Raw genomic sequence first — 16,110 nt, forward strand, 5'->3', positions numbered from 1 at the left:
CAAGAGGGCGAAGAAGAACAAGCCGGTCGAAGAGCCGGACTTGCCTGAGCCGGAGGTTGCAGCTCAAGAACCGCCAGTTTCCTCTGCTCCTGAAGCCACCGCTCCAACCGATAAGCCAATCACAGAGACTTCTGCTAACCCGGAGACCTCCAGCCTGGCTCAGCCGACCGATGACCCGGACGTGGTAATCACCCGGACGGAGTTTGTTGAGCCGGGAAGACCTACTGCTGGCCAAGTGCTCCGCCAAGGAAGAGTTGCTAGAGCGCCGCCGGGCCAATCTGGACCTCACCAACTATGCTCACTTGAGCATCGGAGAGATCGTCTCCGGCTATGTTAGTCAGGTGCACAAGAGCCGGGATTTGGAGATCGACATGGTGAATCAGATACAACAGAAGTCTGAGGTACCACTCTATTGCTTACCGCATAGTTATCTTTACCATACTCTAGCCCCCAAGTCTACTACTTATGATAGAATATGTTGTAGACTTAAGTTCCGGCTTACTTCCATGAACCGGTAATTTGTAGATGGAAACTTTCAACATGCATTAGCCCCCAAGTGCCAAGTGTCTTTGCTTGGAAAGTGCTTGGGACTTTAAAATCGCATAACAATTGTTCAGGCTATAACCCAGAAATTGTGCAGGCCGCTTGCAAAAAATTTGAAACTGATATCTCTGAGCTGAAGAGCAGCCTGAAGACTCGGGAAACTGAGACCCGGAAGGCCAATGCCAAATTTGAGTCCAGTATTGCTGCTCAAGAGAAGCTGAAGAAGAACTTTGAAGCTGAAAGGAAAACTTGGGCCGAAGAGAAAGCTACTCTGGTGAGTCGGGCTGAACAGGCGGAGAAGGCTCTGTCGGAGAGAACCGCCGAACTCTCCGGCTTAAAATGCCACGTGTCACAGATGGTCGCCGCAATCTTCGGTAAGTCATTCCACCGGCTCTCGTCAAGTTTATAATCTTGATGTCTCATAACTCCCATCATTGCCAACGGCTTATCTTACTCTGTTAAACAGGCCCCAGAAGCGCCAACCTCAATCAGAGCGTGCTGACCAAGCTGAAGGCCGTGTACACCCTGGTGGAGCAACTCTACACCGGGTCACAACGCGCCTTGGCCGTGGTGGCCCTATCCAATGAGGTTCCGACTCACCTGGCGGAAGTACTTTGCCGGCTGGCCGTTCTTCCTCAGCGTGTTCAAGAGCTGCGACGGGCCTCTGCAAGAGCTGGAGCCATAGCTGCTCTGAGCCAGGCCAAGGCTTTCCTTCCAGAGCTAGACCCGGCGGACATTGCCCTTGGCTACCCCAGCTTGAAGGAAGACGGCACCCCTTTCGACCAAAAGGACTTTGCTGCTTGTGTGAAGATCGTGCGCCCGGTGGCCACCCTGATTGGGAATGACACTGATCTGACCAAGTACCAGCTGGGCTACGATGCAGAGAATCAGAGGATCCCCACTTCGCGTTATGAAGCCATCAGCTTAGTCCCGCCGACTCGTAAGCACACCTTTGCCCCGGACATTAACCCGGCCGGGTTAATTGACGAGGAAGCTCAGTTTGAAGCTTTGAGCGGCATTGACTGGAAATCGTCAACCTTCCAGGTCTTGGGAACAGCCGGAGGAGCGGAGAGGGATGAGCCGGAAGCTTCAACTCGACAAGCATCTTAACTTGTAGGCGGCTCATGACGACTTCTTGAAAACAATGCCTCATCTTTTGGACTCAGGGAGTCTTGTAATAGAGTAGGATCAATATTTTAACTTTGTCGTGCCATCGTGCACCTGTTGAATGCTTAACTCCATTTGAAGTGGCTTCCTTATATTCTTCCGGGTCATAATTGATCATTCATTTTCCTTAAGCTCAAATAGTTGTCTTTAACTACCCTGCATAGAAAAACAAATCACAAGTCTCCTGGCGGTTTACCGTACTGAGAAATCATCGTCTCATATATATAACCCGGAATATGAATCTAAGTCACCCAAGACCGGTCCTCAATTAAATCCTTGATATAACCGTAATAACATACTTACAGGCCTTCAAATTCGCTTCCGGTTTGTATAACCCGGATAATAAGGTTGGTACCTCAACCCCGGTTTACCTGTCTTGATAATATTGATTCCGTGTAACTAACCTTGTGAATCAAAGTTAAGTCGGCGGAATAAGAACCGCCATGTACACTGTTGATACAACCAGAAGAACTTGTTGTAAGCCGAAAAATCAAAACTTAGGGGCTTCCGGTTCGAATACGACCAGAGACCCGTCCCAAAGGGGTTAAGCTAAGATTTGAATGCGATCACATAGCCCCCAGTGGTTTTGGCGATGCCAATCAAGAGGGTACCGATAGCTATGTTCTCTTGGGTTCGAATACGACCCATGTTTGAACAGGAAGCCCCCAAATGACCTTGAGAATTGTTTAACGACGCTGATTCGAATACGATCCACGTCGGTTCCCAAAGGGGGTTGAGCCATGATTCAAATATGATCAAGGAAAACTCCCCAATGAGCTCGGCACTTTGCCAATCAAATGGGTATCGACAGCTATGTTCTCTTTGGTTCGAATACGACCTATGTTTGAACAGGAAGCCCCCAAGTGACTATATTACGTACGGCTAGATTCGAATACGATCATAAGCCGGATCCACCTCCAAGTTACCATGTGATCTTGTAACGGAAACAACACATTTACCTTTGGAGGAGAAAAAGGACAGAGGTCCTGCTTTATTGCTTATCATAATATATACATGGCTTATAGAAATATGTACATTACGAGAGCCGGTGGCTCAAGTGTAATAAGGCCGAAGCTGAGCTATGTTCCACGGCCGACGGGTCTCCTCCTCCGACTTGCGTGAATCTTTGCGCTCCCGAATGTCAATGAGGTAATATGACCCGTTGTGCAAGTTCTTGCTGACCACAAAGGGTCCTTCCCAAGGCGGGGATAGCTTGTGCGCATCTGTTTGATCTTGGATGAGCCGGAGCACCAGGTCACCTTCCTGGAAGACCCGGGACTTAACCCGGTGACTGTGATAACGGCGCAGGTCTTGTTGGTAAATCGCTGAATGAGCTGCGGCCACGTCACGCTGTTCGTCCAACAAGTCAAGAGCATCTTGGCGCGCCTGTTCATTATCCGCCTCAACATAAGCCGCCACTCGAGGCGAGTCATGACGGATGTCACTGGGGAGGACTGCTTCTGCTCCATAAACCATGAAGAAAGGCTTGTAACCCGTAGACCTGTTAGGAGTAGTGTTGATGCTCCATAACACGGAGGGTAACTCCTCCACCCAACAACCCGGCGTCCGTTGCAAAGGGACCAAAAGTCGGGGCTTAATGCCCTTCAAGATCTCCTGATTAGCTCTCTCAGCTTGACCATTGGATTGAGGATGAGCCACTGATGAAACATCAAGTCGAATATGCTCTCGTTGACAAAACTCCTCCATGGCGCCCTTGGACAGATTGGTACCATTGTCAGTTATAATGCTGTGTGGAAAGCCAAAGCGAAATATCACCTTTTTCATGAATTGAACCGCCGTGGCCGCGTCACACTTGCTAACTGGCTCTGCTTCAACCCACTTTGTGAACTTGTCAACTGCCACCAAGAGGTGGGTCTTCTTATCCTTGGACCTTTTAAAAGGCCCAACCATATCAAGCCCCCAGACTGCAAATGGCCAAGTGATTGGTATCATCCTCAGCTCCTGAGCCGGCACATGAGCCCGTTGTGAGAACCTTTGGCAACCATCACATTTACTGACCAAGTCCTCCGCATCAGCATGAGCCGTCAGCCAATAAAAGCCATGACGAAAAGCTTTGGCCACAAGGGATTTTGAGCCGGCATGATGGCCACAATCCCCTTCATGAATCTCACGCAAGATCTCTTGGCCTTCCTCAGGGGAGACACAACGCTCGAACGCTCCCGTAACACTGTGGCGATGCAACTCACCATTGATAACAACCATTGACTTAGACCGCCGGGTTATTTGTCTGGCCAAAGTTTCATCCTCAGGCAAATCTCCCTGAGTCATGTAAGCCAGATAGGGCACTGTCCAGTCCGGGATGATGTGGAGAGCCACCACCAATTGTGCCTCCGGGTCAGGGACAGCCAAGTCTTCCTCTGTAGGCAACTTAACAGAAGGGTTATGCAAGACATCCAGGAAAGTATTAGGCGGCACCGGTTTTCACTGAGAGCCCTGCCAGCTTAAAGCATCAGCCGCCTCGTTCTTCCTGCGATCGATGTGCTCTACTTGGTAACCCTGAAAGTGTCCAGCAATGGCATCAACTTCACGGCGATAAGCCGCCATAAGAGGGTCCTTGGAATCCCACTTGCCCGATACTTGTTGAGCCACTAAGTCCGAGTCGCCGAAGCATCTTACCCGGCTCAAGCTCATCTCCTTAGCCATCCGAAGACCATGGAGCAAGGCCTCGTGCTCAGCCGCATTGTTAGTGCAAGGAAACATCAACCGTAGCACATAATGGAACTTGTCACCTTTAGGGGAAGCCAATACAACCCCAGCCCCCGAGCCCTCCAATTGCCTGGACCCATCGAAGTGAATAGTCCAATATGTGTTATCCGGCCTTTCTTCAGGCACTTGTAACTCTGTCCAATCGTTGATGAAATCCACCAAGGCTTGAGATTTAACAGCAGTGCGTGGTACGTACTTCAGACCATGAGGCCCGAGCTCTATAGCCCACTTAGCCACTCTTCCTGTAGCTTCTCTGTTTTGGATGATATCTCCAAGGGGAGCAGAACTAACCACAGTGATAGGGTGACCCTGGAAGTAATGCTTAAGCTTCCGGCTTGCCATGAACACACCATAAACAAGCTTCTGCCAATGTGGATACCACTGTTTGGACTCGATGAGCACTTCACTGATGTAATAAACCGGCCGCTGAACCGGATGCTCCTTGCCCTCTTCCTTGCGTTCCACCACCCCAACCACACTGACGGCCCGTGTGTTAGCAGCTACATACAGCAATAAAGGCTCCTTGTCAACCGGAGCAGCAAGGACCGGGGGCTCAGGCAGCTGTCTCTTCAAATCCTCAAAAGCAGTATTAGCAGCATCATTCCAGACAAAGTTATCAGTTTTCTTCATCAACTGGTACAATGGCATGGCCTTCTCACCCAAGCGGCTTATAAACCGGCTTAAAGCAGCGATACGACCCGCCAGGCGCTGGACGTCGTTTATACATGCTGGCTTAGCCAGAGAGGTGATTGCCTTGATCTTCTCCGAGTTAGCTTCAATACCTCTGTTAGAAACCAAGAAACCCAAGAGCTTGCCTGCAGGAACACCAAAAACACACTTGGCCGGGTTAAGCATCATCTTGTAGGCCCGGAGATTATCAAAGGTCTCCCTCAGATCATCTATCAAGGTTTTCTCTTCCCTGGACTTAACCACAATATCATCCACATAAGCATGAACATTGCGCCCAATCTGGTTATGAAGACAGTTCTGCACGCAACGCTGATAAGTCGCCTGTGCACTCTTGAGCCCAAAAGGCATAGACACATAGCAGAAGGCTCCAAAGGGAGTGATGAACGCCGTCTTCTCCTGGTCCTTAACTGCCATTTTAATCTGATGGTATCCAGAATAAGCATCCAAGAAACTTAAGCGCTCGCAACCCGCCGTAGCATCAATGATTTGATCAATACGGGGAAGAGCAAAAGGATCAGCCGGACATGCCTTGTTTAAGTCCTTGTAGTCCACACACATCCGCCAGGTGCCGTTCTTCTTGAGTACGAGCACCGGGTTAGCTAGCCACTCCGGGTGAAAGACTTCAACAATAAAACCGGCCGCCAAGAGCCGGGCCACCTCTTCACCAATGGCTTTTCGCCTCTCTTCATTAAACCGCCGAAGGAATTGCCTGACCGGCTTAAATTTCGGATCAACATTGAGAGTGTGCTCAGCGAGTTCTCTAGGTACACCTGGCATGTCAGAAGGCTTCCATGCAAAAATGTCTCTATTCTCACGGATGAACTCGATGAGCGCGCTTTCCTATTTTGGATCCAGATTGGCACTGATGCTAAACTGCTGAGATGAATCACCTGGAACGAAATCAACAAGCTTAGTCTCATCGGCCGACTTAAATTTCATTGCCGGCTCATGCTCCGTGGTTGGCTTTTTCAGAGAGGTCATATCTGTTGGGTCGACATTGTCCTTGTAAAATTTCAACTCCTCTGTTGCGCAAACAGATTCTGCATAGGCTGCATCACCTTCCTCACACTCCAAGGCCACCTTCCGGCTGCCGTGAACCGTAATGGTCCCATTGTGACCCGGCATCTTGAGCTGTAAATACACGTAACACGGCCGTGCCATGAACTTGGCGTAAGCCGGCCGCCCAAATATGGCATGATACGGACTTCTTATCTTGACTACCTCAAAGGTCAATTTTTCCACCCTGTAGTTGTACTCGTCTCCAAAGGCCACTTCCAACTCGATTTTGCCAACTGGATAAGCCGACTTACCAGGCACCACACCGTGGAAAACAGTGTTTGACTGGCAGAGGTTCTTATCAATCAACCCCATACGACGAAAAGTCTCATAATAAAGAATGTTGATACTGCTGCCTCCATCCATGAGCACCTTAGTGAACTTATATCCTCCCACCTGAGGAGCCACCACCAAGGCCAAGTGACCCGGATTATCAACCCGGGGAGGGTGATCCTCCCTACTCCACACGATAGGCTGCTTAGACCATCTTAAATAGCGTGGAACCGCCGGCTCAACAGCATTGACAGCCCTCTTATGAAGCTTCTGATCTCGCTTACACAGACTGGTGGTAAATACGTGATACTGTCCACCGTTCAGCTGCTTCGGATTGGTCTGATAACCCCCTGCTGCTGTTGATGACCCTGGCCAGACTGCTGATTAAAGCCCCCTTGACCGTTCTGAGGATTAGAATTTGAGCCGCCGCCCGGGCCATGAAAACCGCCAGCGCCTGGGCCGCCGCCCAGGCCATTGTTACCGTTAAAGGTATTGGAATTCTTAAAGGCCTTCATGATCATGCAATCCTTCCATAAATGAGTAGCTGGCTTCTCCCTAGAACCGTGCCTTGGACAAGGCTCATTGAATAGCTGCTCCAGCGTCGGGCCTGACCCGCTGGCTCGGGGAGGTGGCCTCCCCTTGCATCGCTGGTTATTACCCTGTGAGCTAGCGTTGGCCACGAACTCCAGGCTGCCGTCAACCTTACGCTTGCCACCTCCTTGGTTCCCCGGGTTATGCTGAGGACCCTTGCCATTGCCGTTCTTCTTTCCCTTCCCTGTCCTTTCATCATCTGAAGCGGGGTCCTTGGTACTATCAGAGTCGGCATATTTGACGAGAGCCGCCATCAGCGTACCCATATCATTGCAGTCGCGCTTAAGCCGCCCGAGTTTCATCTTCAGGGGCAGGAAACGACAATTCTGTTCCAACATTAAGACTGCAGAACCGGCATCCATCTTATCAGATGAATGTATGATCTCTTTGACCCGGCGAACCCAGTGTGTCGTAGACTCACCCTCCTGCTATTTATAGTTAGTCAAATCCACAATTGACATGGACTGCCTATAGGTATCCTTGAAGTTTTGGATGAAATGGGCTTTCAGCTCAGCCCAAGACCCGATGGAATTTAGTGGTAGCCCTTTCAACCGAGTGCGGGCAGTCCCATCTAACATCATGGTGAAGTACTTGGCCATCGCAGCTTCACTGACCTCCAACAATTCCATGGCCATCTCGTAACTCTCGATCCAGGCCCCGGGTTGTAAATCAGCCGTGTAATTAGGCACCTTCCTCGGCCCTTTGAAGTCCTTGGGTAGACATTCATTACGGAGAGCCGGCACTAAACAAGGGACACCTCCGGTCCTCGTAGGGATACCCACGTCGACGGAAGTCGTCGGGTAAGCCGGGGGTGTCTGGTAAGCCGTCAACTGAGGCGCCGGCTCCGCCTCTTGTCGCGCTCTGTCTTGGTCCGCTGCGTGAAAGACTCCATTATGAGCCGGGCCATGGCCAGGGGGCGGGTCATGGCGTCGGACATTACTTGAGCCGGTCGCAGAGACCATGTGTCTGCTGTAACTCGGACTCCGACTTGGACGAGGGGTTGAGTGGATCCTGTCCCGGCTGTAAGAATACGCCTCCTGCTGTGCCAGCGCTGTCTGACGGAGTACTCTGACCCGGCGGGTTTCAACAGCCGTTGGAGAGTCGCCGTCAATTGGGAGAGCTGCCAGCCGTGCTGCTGCGGCGACCATGTTCTCCAGCGGGTTAGCATAATGACCCGGTGGTATTGGCACGTACTGAGGCGGGGCAGGGTTCACTCGGGGAGGCCCCATCACTTGTGGCTGAACAGGGGTCCCAGACCCGGGCACTATGACCCCCGGTGGGTTACTAGACCCTACACCTGGCGTGTTGAAGAGGTTTCGAGGATCGTAGACCGGAGGGAGTCGAGATTGGGCCTTTTGATGCCTCCTTCTCATGACCTCATTGGACGCGTTCTGATCCATCGTGAGCCGGAAGGACTGCGCCTGAATCAGCTGAGTCTGGGCGTCGAGAGCCGCCCTCTCCGCAGCCATCCTGATCCCTTCCGCTGCCAGATCCTCCTTGGCTTTCACTAGATCTAATTTTAACTGCGCCACCTCCGCGTCATGCTGAGCTTGATCCGCCGGGTCGACCGTGGTGGTCAACAGGGCCGTCATCTTGTCCGTGAGATCCATCAGCACCTGAGCCGGCGAGGGCACCGGATTTCCTGACCTAGCCGCAGGGTTTTGAACAGGCTGTGCATCGGCCATGAAGATTCCAACCCGGCTCGGTGGCTCAAAAGGGTCCGGAATACTGTCACCATCGGAACAGCCCCTGAGCCTGCCATCTTGAAGTTGATACAACGAGTTTGACTCATCTGTGGACGATTCGCCGTCAGAGCCGACGGCCGTCTCATCACCAGATCCATCAGATCCCTCCATGGACACATCCCACAAAAGCATGCCTCAAGGCAGGCAGGGCCCGGACGGGTCGTGCACGCTGAGCCATCTCGATGAGATCGGCGCAAAGATCCGGCTCGGGGCCCGGCTCACCAATCTTGCCAATGAAGACATGAATTCCGCCGAAGGGGACCCGGTACCCGTACTCCACTGAGCCGGCATCGGGGCCCCAGTTTGCATCGTCGATGTAGAGCTTGCCGGGACGACTCTTGGTCATTCGGCCCACAGCGTATCCCTTGAGCCCTTCGAAGCTGCCCTTCAAGAACTCAAATCCACCATGCGCTGGCCCCATGGTGGGCGCCAACTGTCGTGGAATTGTCACGGCAGATGTCCTCGAGCTAGGACTTAGTCGTGGAGCCATCGCAGCTAGGAAGCTTGAAGGGGTTAAACAGGACAAGGAACACGAGGATTATACTGGTTCGGCCCCTTATAGTGAAGGTAAAAGCCTACGTCCAGTTGAGGTGGTATTGATTAGGATTTCGATGACCAAGGAGCTTAACTGCTATGCCTGGCTCTCGACGAGATCTTTCTTGTCCCTAAACCGCCGCCGGGTCGTCCCTTTATATAGAGAGGTTGACGCCCAGCAGCTCTCAGAGTCCCGGCCGGCTCATAAGAGTGCCCGGCTCGGACTCTCAACTATTCTTGCCTTACACTACAAGTTCTATCATAATGGCGGTTGTAACTACGGGCCTTAAGCCATATCCGGGTCTTAAGCCCATCTTTGGCCCGCCGTCTTCAAGGTTGGCGCCGGGCTTCAGGCGATGACCATTATGAGTAACCCGGCCCCTCCTGGCGGGTGACTCTAAGGTTTATATCCTCAACACATGTGATTATGTCTCCTTCTTCGGAGGTGGTGATGATGTAGTTGTTGATGACGTAGGATTCTTCCTTAATTTGCGCTTGAGGATAGAATTTTGCTCCCTTAGGTCATCGATCTCCTGCTCAAGGCTTAATATCCTTTTGCATAGTTCCTGTTTGTTCTCCTGCAAGAGGTGAAAAGGGATACACTCGATCTTAGGTTTCTTTGCTCTATCAGGGAGGCTTGACTTTTTAAACTCCACATGCATGTCCCCAGGTTGAGGTAATGGGACTTCATCTTCATCCGAGCTCGTCTCCTCCTTTCCCTTAGGCTCGTAGTCTTCTTCTTCCTCTGTGGTCCAACCACAATGCTCCAAGTCCCCATAGACCTTAGGGTCTGTGTTGGGGATATTACCACTGGGCGTAAACCAGCCATGAGAGGCCGGGTTAATTTCATAAGTAGTTCATCTGTATCTAAAGCCCATGAAGACAGACGGTGACGCTCCATGAAGGCCCAGGGCCCAAAGCCGGTTTAAGGCGTGTAGACACAAACCGGCATTGAGATGTAAACTTGTGTTGTAAGATATACGTAGCAAAGACCGAGCCGGACACGATTATGAGCCAGCCTCAGAGTCTGTAAACCGACGGGCGTCAACCCATGTATATAAGGGGACGACCCGGCGGCGGTTCAGGGACAACAGACAACAACTCGAGACTCAGGCAAAGCGTATTCGCTCCCTGGTCATCGAAACCCCATCAATTCCATCACAACTAGACGTAGGCTTTTACCTTCATCGAAGGGGACGAACTAGTATAAAACTCTCTTGCGTTCCTTGTCCGCTTTAACCCCTTCAAGCTAACCCGTAGTGATGGCTCCACGACTAAGTCCTTTCTCTAGGACATCTGTTGTGACAAAACCATGACAGTTGGCGCCCACCGTGGGGCTATCGCACGATGGTTTCAAGTTCTTGGAGGGCAGCTTCGAAGGACTCAAGGGTTACGCTGTGGGGCGGATGACCAAGAGTCGTCGCGGCAAGCTCTACATCGACGATGCAGGCTGGGGCCCCGAGGCCGGCTCAATCGAGTACGGGTACCGGGTCCCCTTTGGTGGCATACACGTTTTCATTGGCAAGATCGGTGAACCGGGCCCTGAGCCGGACATCTGCACCGACCTCGTCAAAACGGCTCAGCGTGCGAGATCTGCCCGGGTCAAGCCTGTCATGAAGCGTGCCTTCGTGGGGGTTATCCATGGAGGTGAATCTGAGGATAGATCGGAATCTGGTGGTGAGACCGTCGTTTATTCCGGCGACGAGTCATCAACTGGAGAGACCGAGTCGTTATATCAGTTACAAGATGGCCGGATTGGGGGCTGCTCCGATGGCGACAGTATTCCGGACCCCTTCGATCTGCCAAACCGGGTGGCGATCTTCATGGCCGGCACGCAACCAGCGCTCCACTCTTCAACCGCAGCGGCGATGATTTCCGGGTCAGCAGCGGCGGCAGCGGCTGGGGCAGGAGGCCCTGTGCGACCGCCAGCTCAGGTTCTATCTGATTTGTTTGATGCGTTGGCAACGCTGATGGCGGAGGTTAACCCGGCGGATCAGGATGCACACAATGTGGAAGTCGCGAAAGTGAAATATCAGATCACCCAGGCAAAAGCCGACTTAGCAGCTGAGGATACCAGGATAGCCGCGGAGCGGGCCGCTTTGGATGCACAAGCTTACCGGATTATGCTGGATCAGAGTGCGTCGAACGAAGTCCTGAAGAGGAGGCACCGATCTCGCCTGCCGCCGGTTTACGACGCTAGAAATCTCTTTAACACCCCAGGGGCAGGAACCAGTAATCCGCCGGTGGTACCGGGCAGAGGCACCCGGAGCAGGGGCGCCGGTTCAGCCACATTTGGTGGATCCGCCTCGTCAGAACAACGTTGTGGTACCTCATGTCCTCACACCACCGGGTCATTATTCTAACCCAATGGACAACATTGTCGCTGCCGCTTCATGGCTGGCGGCCATCCCGATCGAAGGCGATTCTCCAGCAGCGGTCGAGACGCGTCGGGTTAAGGAGCTTCTTCAGACAGCCTTGATTCAATAGGAGGCTTATTCATAGAGTCGCGATCGGATTCATTCCACTCCCCGTCCAAGCCGGAGTTACAGCAGGAGTATGGATGAACCAGCAGTGTCAAGCAATGCGCGGAACCGTGATCCGCCCCGTGGCCATAACCCGGCAGATGGTGCCGGTGATGCTCAGGATGTGGTGGACCGGGCTCAGGCACGCAGAGAGGCCGAGTTAGCAGCGCAACACGAGGCCCGTCAGCTTACTCCGGTTCGTCCAAACACATCGGTGGAACCAGGAGTTACCTCTAGTTCCTTGGGAGTGCCATGTCTTGTCCCGGCGTTGCGCAATGTGCGCCTGCCCAAAGATTTCAAGGGCCCGCGCAAGGTGCCGAATTACACCACTGATTTATCCCCTGAAACATGGGTTGAAAGCTATGAGATGGCCATGGAGATGCTGGACGTGGATGATGCGGCATGTGCGAAGTACTTCACCATGATGCTAGAAGGAACGGCCCGCACTTGGCTAAAGAGTTTACCGGCTAATTCTATCAGGTCATGGGCTGAGTTGAGAGCCCGGTTTGTTCAGAATTTCAAGGATACATGCAAGCAGCCCATGTCAATTGTGGACTTAGCTGCCTGTGTCCAGGAGGAAGGAGAGTCAACAACCCATTGGGTGCGCCGGGTTTCGGAGATTTTGCATTCATTAGACCGCATCAACGCTGACACCGCAGTTTTAACATTGGAAGGCAATTGCCGGTTTCAGCCCTTGAAGTTGAAGTTGGGACGGCTCAAACGTCATTGTAATGACATGGGAACCCTCATGGCTGCACTGGTGAAGTATGCCGACTCTGATAGTACCAAGGATCCCGAGTCTGACGATGACAAGACAGGGAAGGGAAAGAAGAGCGGCAACGCCAAGGGGCAGCACCACAACCCGGCAGGTCATGGAAACGGCGGCAAGCGTAAAGCGGAGCACGGTTTAGACTTTGTGGCTAACACTAATACGCACGACAAGGGCCAGCGGCGTAAGGGTAAACCACCCTGGCGGAATGGAATGTCGAATCCTAATCCGGACCGTTTGTCGTATCTGTTGAACCAGCCCTGTCCAAACATGGGACGAAGGAGGAACCATCTACACACCTCTGGAAAGATTGTTATATCATGCAAGAGTTCAAAAATTCTGACTCTTTCCGGTATGATCATGGATCAGGAGGCGGTTCGGGCTCTGGCTCTCATGGGCCGGGTTATGGCAGAGGAAATTCCGGTTCGGGATTCCATGGCAATCAGGGTGGACACAACAATCAAAGTAATCAAGGTAACCAAGGTGGCTATAATCATCAGGGCAATCAGCAGCAGCAGTCGGGTTACCAGAGCAACCCGAAGCAGTTGAATAGCGGACAGTATCATGTCTTCGCCACTAGCTTGGACAAGCGCGATCAGAAGCTTCATAAGAGGATGGTGAATGCCGTTGAACCGGCGGTGCCCCGTTATTTGCGCTGGTCCGAGCAGCCCATTGTGTGGAGTAGGGACAATCATCCACCCCGGGTTGACAATCCGGGTCATCTGGCTCTGGTGGTGGCACCTCAGGTGGGAGGTTATAAGTTCACTAAGGTGCTCATGGATGGAGGGAGTAGTATCAATATCCTTTATTATGAAACTTTCTGTCGCATGGGGCTAACAGATAAAAATCTTAAACCGTCCAATACGGTGTTCCATGGTGTGGTGCCTGGTAAGTCGGCATATCCTGTTGGTAAGATAGCTCTGGAGGTGGCTTTTGGAGATGAGCATGACTCGACATCGGAAACCTTGACCTTTGAAGTGGTGAAAATCAGAAGCCCGTATCATGCCCTATTTGGACGGCCAGCTTATGCTAAGTTTATGGCACGACCTTGTTATATCTATCTACAACTCAAGATGCCGGGTCACAAGGGAACTATAACCATGCATGGGAGCCGCAAGATTGCCCTAGAATGTGAGGAAGGTGATGCGGCTTATGCTGAGTCGGTTTGTGCAACAGAGGAGTTGAAGTTTTACAAAGACAATGTTGATCCGGCAGATATGACTTCATTGAAGAAACCAACTACGGAGCATGATCTGGCCTTGAAGTTTAAATCGGCTGATGAGACTAAACTTGTTGACTTCATGCCTGGCGATTCGTCCAAGCAGTTTAGCAACAGTGCTAACTTGGATCCGAAATAGGAAAGCGCGCTCATCGAGTTCATCCGTGAGAATCGGGACATCTTTGCATGGAAGCCTTCTGACATGCCTGGTGTACCGAGAGAACTCGCTGAGCACACCCTCAATGTTGATCCTAAGTATAAACCGGTCAAGCAGTTTCTCCGCCGATTCAATGAAGAAAGACGCAAAGCTATTGGAGAAGAAGTAGCCAGGCTCTTGGCAGCTGGATTTATCATTGAAGTATTCCATCCTGAGTGGTTGGCTAATCCGGTGCTGGTCCTCAAGAAGAATGGCACTTGGCGTATGTGTGTGGACTACACAGATCTCAACAAAGCTTGTCCAGCAGATCCTTTTGCCCTCCCCCGTATTGATCAGATTATTGATGCTACGGCGAGTTGTGAGCGGTTAAGTTTTTTGGATGCATATTCTGGTTATCATCAGATCAAGATGGCAGTTAAGGACCAGGAGAAGACGACCTTCATAACTCCCTTTGGAGCCTTCTGCTATGTGTCCATGCCCTTTGGGCTCAAGAGTGCACAGGCAACTTATCAACGGTGTGTGCAGAATTGTCTTCATAAACAGATCGGCCGCAATGTTCATGCCTATGTGGATGATATTGTGGTGAAATCAAGGAAAAAGGAGACATTGATTGATGACTTGAAGGAAAACTTTGATAACCTGCAGGTTTATAAAATGATGCTTAATCCGGCCAAGTGCGTCTTTGGTGTACCTGCAGGCAAGCTCTTGGGTTTTTTGGTGTCTAACAGGGGCATTGAAGCTAATCCGAAAAAGATCAAGGCCATCACCTCCTTGGCTAAACCAAAGTGTATCAATGATGTTCAACGCATGGTAGGCCGGATTGCCGCGTTGAGCCGGTTTGTCAGTCGTCTTGGTGAGAAGGCCATTCCTTTGTATCAGATGCTGAAGAAAACGGATAACTTCGTCTGGAGTGACGCCGCTAATGAAGCATTTGAGGACTTAAAGCGGCAGCTAGGTAATCCGCCGATTCTCGCTGCTCCGGTTGATAAAGAACCGTTGCTGCTATATGTGGCAGCTAATGCTCGGGCTGTTAGTGTGGCTATTGTAGTGGAGCGCAAGGAGGCAGGAAAGGAATTTCCGGTTCAGCGGCCAGTTTACTATATTAGTGAGGTACTCATTGAATCCAAGCAGAGGTACCCGCATTGGCAAAAATTGGTGTATGGGGTTTTCATGGCAAGCCGGAAGCTTAAGCAGTATTTCCAAGGTCATCCCATCATGGTGGTCAACTCTGCTCCTTTGGGGGATATAATCCAGAATAGGGAGTCAACTGGTCGAATTGCTAAGTGGGCTATCGAGCTTGGGCCTCACGGGTTGAAATACATACCCCGAACGGCGATCAAATCTCAGGCACTTATGGATTTCATCAATGATTGGACAAAGTTACAAGCGCCAGAAGAAAAGCTGGATCACACGTATTGGACTATTCATTTCGATGGGTCCAGGCAATTGGAGGGCTCGGGGGCTGGAGTCATGTTAACTTCCCCACAAGGTGATAAATTTTGTTATGTTCTCCGTTTAATGTTCCCTTGCACTAATAATGCAGCTGAATATGAGGACTCCATGGTCTTCGGATGGCTAAGGATATGAATCTCAGCCGGGTTAAATGTTTCGGTGACTCGGATTTGGTGGCTCAACAAGTGTCTGGCACTTGGGATTCCAAGGACCCACTAATGGCAGCATATCGTCGTGAGGTGGATATTGTTGCAGGTCACTTCAAAGGTTATCAGGTGGATCATGTGGACCGGTGGAAGAATGAAGCAGCAGACGCTTTAAGCCGCCTGGGCTCCCAACGTAAACCGGTTCCACCTAATGTCTTCCTGGATGTTTTGCATAATCTGTCCGTCAAGCTCCCTGGTGAAGAGGCTTTGGCTATTCCTGATCCGGAAGCTCAGTTGGTGGCGGCTCTACATGTTATCCCGGATTGGACGGTTCCGTATCTGGCATATATGAACCAGGGCGAGTTACCAGAGGATGAAGTTTTGGCCAGGCAGATAACCCGGCGGTCCAAGTCCATGATTATTATCAATGAAGAGTTGCACCATTGCAGTGTGACAGGGGCGTTTCGACGCTGTGTATCTCCTGATGAAGGTCGTGAAATTTTGCGTGAGATCCACGAA

The sequence above is a fragment of the Triticum aestivum genome, chromosome 6D (assembly GCF_018294505.1).
Source record: "Triticum aestivum cultivar Chinese Spring chromosome 6D, IWGSC CS RefSeq v2.1, whole genome shotgun sequence".
In the NCBI taxonomy this organism is placed as follows: Eukaryota; Viridiplantae; Streptophyta; class Magnoliopsida; order Poales; family Poaceae; genus Triticum; species Triticum aestivum.